Genomic DNA, 5,954 nt, shown 5'->3' with positions numbered 1-5,954 from the left:
GTTTTCAAAGAAAAATGAAAGCTTTAATAATCTTCCTCTGACTGCTATATGAACTGGTCTTTTTATGGTATTTTAAGATAAATGAGTAGCTACATTCCAGAGGGCTCACAAAATTGGGATTCAGCAGTAAAAACTTTCATTCTTGGTAGCCAGTTAGCTAGGAAAAGCCTTAGTATACTTGAATGAGAATCAGGAAACTTTGGCCCAGTCTCAAAATTTCCCAGTTTTTTTCATCAATGAAATGGAAAGCTTATTCATTCATTTAATGAGTATTTATTTTATACCTTCTCCATAACAACACTGAGGTAGGTGATAAAAAAAAGATGCAGAAGGAAAGAAATACATGAATAAGTACGCAAATTAGCCATAGAGGTAATAAATGCCAGAAACATTAAGAAAAATTTGGAATCAGTATACACTGGAGCAGCAGTTTCCTAGGCATGTTTTATGGATTTAACAGGGTTTCTAGGGACTTCCCTGGTGGTGCAGTGGTTGAGAGTCCGCCTGCTGATGCAGGGGACATGGGTTCGTGCCCCGGTCCGGGAAGATCCCACATGCCGCGAAGCGGCTGGGCCCGTGAGCCATGGCCACTGAACCTGCGCGTCTGGAGCCTGCGCGTCCGGAGCCTGTGCTCCACAACGGGAGAGGCCACAACAGTGAGAGGCCCACATACCGCAAAAAAAAAAAAAAGGGTTTCTACATTTAAGAAGATTTGGAGAATGGTACACATTAATTTCCTCTGTGGAGAGATACAATACATACAAGCATAACAAAATCTCTGAGACTTCTCATGATTATTAAAACTAATTTTTAATCGAATACTTCCCCAAATCTTCTAACTGCAGATCTATATCTTTCTCCTAAAATAATCTATTAATATTCTAGTGTTCAAAGAAAACTTGCAAGCATTCCAAAAAATACTGCCTCAAATCCTTGGGAAAAGCCTATGTTTGAGCCCATGATGATCACAGAGAGTTTGGGAATCAGAGAGGAGTCGGGCCTGTCTGAGGTTCCTGATGAGGTAGAGGTTGAGACTGTCCTGGTGGAGTGGAGACAGATTCTACAGAACTGTTGAATGTTACCCCAAGGCACTTAGGGTAACACTCAAGAGTTTACAATGGAATATTACTCAGCCATTAAAAAGAATGAAATAATGCCATTTGCAGCAGCATGCATGGGTGGACCTAGAGACTGTCATACTGAATGAAGTAGGTCAGACAGAGAAAGCCAAATATTGTATGATATCACGTATATGTGGATTCTAAAAAAAAAAAAGAATGATACAAATGAACTTATTTACAAAACAGAAACAGATTCCCAGACTTGGAGAACGAATTTATGGTTACCAGGGGGTAGGGTGGGGGGGAGGGATAGAATGGGAGTTAGGGATTGACATGTACACACTGCTATATTTTAAATAGATAACAAACAAGAGCCTACTGTATAGCATAGAGAACAAGGCTGAATGCTCTGTAATAGACCAAATGGGAAAAGAATTTGAAAAAGAACAGATACATGTATATGTATAACTGAATCACTCTGCTGTACCCCAGAAACCAACACAACATTGTTAATCAACTATACTCCAAGATAAAATAAAAAGTTTAAAAAAAGGACAAAAACAGTTTACTGCTAGGCAACCAGTTGCCTTCAGCATTTTCTGATCTGAGGGATGAGGCAGGAGAGAGCCTTTGATGAGTCTGGTGTTTCCATGAGACCTACTGGGAAAGAGATTGAGCTTAGGTTGGATGGGAAGAGGGGCATAGAAAAGAATCCAGAAGTTCCTGTTCTAGTTGTTCAAGGATGATTGCCTGGGTCAGCATAATAGAAATGAGAACAGAGTTTGTGACATCTCAAATGACAACATGTCTAATCTTGAGGAGGAATAGTGAGGAAAGAGGGCAAAAAAGTAGAAGTGGCCCTATGGTGTTGCTTTCAAAGAATTGAAGGTTTATTGTTACCAGTGATCCCATATGATGGCTGGAGGAGAGGCCTTGCTCTGGAGTGAAGGAAAATGTATAAGATGTGTAAGGTCGTGTGACAGAGATGTGAATAGCAAACACAGACGTCATGGCTGAAGTTGGAAGACAAAGATAGACAGAAACAAGGGTGAAAAAAATCAACCCTGGGAATGTCTACAACCAGTGATGAATGGGGAAAGAAGGATGGGGTAAGACCATTATATTCTACAAGTATTCATCAAACAATGTTTATTTCAGGCACTATGTTAGCTGCTATGGAAACAAAGATAAAACACATTGACTGTTTTCAAATGTCTCATAATTTGGCAGAAGAGAATAAACACATAAAATCTACAGTGGTGGACCCTAATGGATTACACTGCCTGATATTCATGCCCTGGTGTGCTCCTCTCCATAGTGGATCTGGGATAGCCCTGAGACTTACATGGTGAAAGTGAAGCTCTGAACTTTCAAGGCTCAACCTTAGGACATTTTTAGCTTTATCTTTTGCCACATGAACATGTCTTTTTGGAACACAGTTTCCATGTTCGGAGAAGCCCGACCTTCATGGAGAGCATATATAGTGGGTGACCAAAGCTCACCACCTGACATCCTCATCTAAACTTCCAAATGAAAGCAAGCATCAACCTCCAGCCTTATGAGTGAGACAGCTTGGATATTCCAGACCAGTCAAACTCTTAGATGATTGAAATCCCAGCCAGCACCATGTGGGGCAGAAGAACCATCTTGCTGAGCTCTGCCAACCCAAAGAACCACGACAGATGACTAAAAATTGTTGCTCTTTAAACCACTAAGTCTGGGGATGTTTTGTTATGTAGTTATAGAAAACTGAAACAATTACTAACATAGTACAACATGGCCAGGTGTATAGAAGAATGAAGGAAGAAGTGATTAATTATGCAGAGTTGGGCCAGGGAATCTTAGAATATGGAGAGAAACTTTGGAGACCAGTTTAAAGAAAAACAGATATTTGCCAGAGAGAAGAGGGAAAGATATTCCAGAAAGATGGAAAAGGCATGTTATAGGAAGGGTGAAAAGAATTGAATCTAAAAAGGTTGTTGAGTCCAATTTCCTAAAAGCATTATATGTAGCAATAATAGGTATGAAATTTATACTATAGGTAATGGAGCTATAAAAAATAATCTAAAGATATAATATAGAAGAAGTTACATGTTACATATTTATTCAACAAATACTTGTTGAACACCTCCCCTGTAACTGATGCTGTGGTACATGTTGAGGAGAGAGAAAATGATAATAACAAACGGGCATGACTCATGACTTCATCAAGCTTGAAGTGTAGGAAGAGAAACAGATCAAATAATTATGAAAGTAATGCTGTGACAAAAAAGAACATGATGCTACGGAAGGACACCAGGATGGATGAAACAAATTCCCTTTATTGTCTTGATATAATAAATCCTCAATAAATGGTGGCAGTGTGGCTGACAGACTATAGAGAAAAAGAAATATTGGTGGCAAAGAGAACAATTGTGAAAATGTTGCCAGAATCCAAGGAAGTAATGAGGGCCAGGGGTAGTGCAGTGGGAAAAGAAATGTAGAGATAGGAAAGTAACCTTTCAGAAGCAGAGTTGGCCATCATGGAAACTGATTTCTAGACAAAGGGAAAAGAACACTGAGGACAAGTCCAGTTTTGACCTTGAATAAAAGAGTTTTGATCTTAACAAAAGAATTTTATTAACAGAGATAGAAAGCACATAGCAATCTCACAAATGTAGAGGAAAGATAATGAATTTTGGTTTGTGAGCCTCGTGTGCGAGGTACTTTAAGATTTCTTATTGACATTGCAGTTGGTGTTATTCCATTTATATAAAATTCTAGTAAATGCAAACGAATCTATAGTAACAGATAGCAGATCAGTGGTTACCTGGGGACAAGATTAAAGTTGTTGAAAGGGGCCCAATGAAGAGACTGCAGAAGATCAAGAAAACGTTTAGGAGTGATGGACAGGCTTATTATCTTTTTTTTTTTTTTTTTTTTTTGCGGTACACAGGCCTCTCACTCTTGTGGCCTCTCCCGTTGTGGAGCACAGGCTCCAGACGCGCAGGCTCAGCGGCCATGGCTCATGGGCCTAGCCGCTCCGCGGCACGTGGGATCCTCCCAGACCGGGGCACAAACCCGTGTCCCCTGCATCGGCAGGCAGACTCTCAACCACTGCGCCACCAGGGAAGCCCCAGGCTTATTATCTTGATTGTATTTCAAACCCAAGTGTACAGTTGAACATAGTGTTCAGTTTATTTTATATAAATTATATCTCAGTAAAGCTTTTTCATATAAAGAAATCCTGGATAAGAAGAGATTTATGAGAGTACCACAAATAATTGCGAACAACATTTGCAAATACAAACATATGCAAATTTGGTCAGGAAAGAGATGGAAAAGAGCTTGAACTATTTGTGATGTACAAAATAAGTTACTAATTGAGTTCAAAAGAAAAGGAAGAATGCACTTTTTACTTATGGAGAAATTCTCACATTTATCCTAAAACAAAAGTAACAAGATTGGGTATTAGTGATATTTACTTCTGCTAGCAAGAATTGGAAGAAAATGTTTTTAAAGTTAAAAATAAAACGATCAGAATTATGAAAGCAGATTAAAATGAAGATGATGACAAATTTTGTCTCAGAAAAGCAACCTTGACAGAGAAATTTAAAACCAAAAAAAAATCCAGACAAACAAATTGGCTTAAGCAAGTCAAAGATTCCTGTTCATTGTGAGTATTGGCATGACCTGGGGAAAAATCATCATAGAACATCAAAGCAAAACAGAAAAATGGTGAAAAAAAGAAAAGCAGAAAGGAAAGACCTTCTATTGAATAACAAAAAAAGATTAATAGCAAATTAAATGTTATAGTTCCATTAAGACTAAGATAATAATAATAATAAAAGTTTGGGGCCTATGAATCTCTTCTTTTTATGCAAAGCCAATCTCAATATTCATTTATTTGTTTATATACAAAAATATTTATTGAAATCTTTCCATATGTCAGGTACTGTTCCAAGTGCTAAGGTTACACCGGGAAATAAAATGAAATAGATTAAAGGCTTACTGTCCTGAATCTTACATTTACTTATTTTATTGATAAATGTTAAATTCATTAACTAAATCATACGTAAATATGTTAAAATAGAGTTTTCTAATGTGAGCAACATTACATACTTTAATATAATGCTGTTTTTTCAAAGACTTCTGCTTTTTCTTGTGAATGCACTAAGAATAATGACATCAATAGTGGTTAATCCGAACTATTTTTATTCTTTAGTTTAAATAAGAAGGATAGAAAGGCTATCTATTTATATATGCTTTCAGGAGAGTGAAGCTCAAATACACAAATACTTCCTAAAATTAAAAAGGTATCGTTTTTCCCCTCCTCTCTGGTATTCCTGTAGTTTCCATCATTATCTTGGGTTTCTCCGGTTGAGAAAAGGATTAAAAATCCTTTGCCAGTTGCATAGTTCAAAAGTCAGAATTGTAATATTATTGCCTAAAGAATTCCCAACACCAGGGAATCTCCCAAAGAATGCCAAAGCCCGTGTTTCTTCACATCCCCTGTGGTGCTTTGCAGGCAACAGCCTGGTTGGACTTTGGGCTGCCAATAGAAACAAGCAAGTGAGAAATTATCTGCAAAAAAAACACACTGCCATCCTCATTGGGACTACCTTATCAAAAATCAGGATATCCAACTCAGCTAAACCTTTCAGTTTTGAAAAAAACATTTTTTGTCATTGATGCTAGATGTGCCTAGTTGGAAATTTGGTTGAATAACCAAGAAAAACATTTTTTAGAAAGAGAGGAAAGAAAAAAGAAAGAAAGAAAGGAAGGAAGGAAGGAAGGAAGAAAGGAGGAAAGAAAGAAAGAAAGGAAGGAAGGAAGGAAGAAAGAAAGAAAGATAGAAAGAAAGGAAGGAAGGAAGGAAGAAGAAAGAAAAAGAAAGAAAGAAAAAGAAGGAAA

This window comes from Tursiops truncatus, chromosome 3 (genome assembly GCF_011762595.2).
Source record: "Tursiops truncatus isolate mTurTru1 chromosome 3, mTurTru1.mat.Y, whole genome shotgun sequence".
In the NCBI taxonomy this organism is placed as follows: Eukaryota; Metazoa; Chordata; class Mammalia; order Artiodactyla; family Delphinidae; genus Tursiops; species Tursiops truncatus.
The sequence above is the reverse complement of the archived record's forward strand: the minus strand, read 5'-3'. Positions refer to the sequence as shown.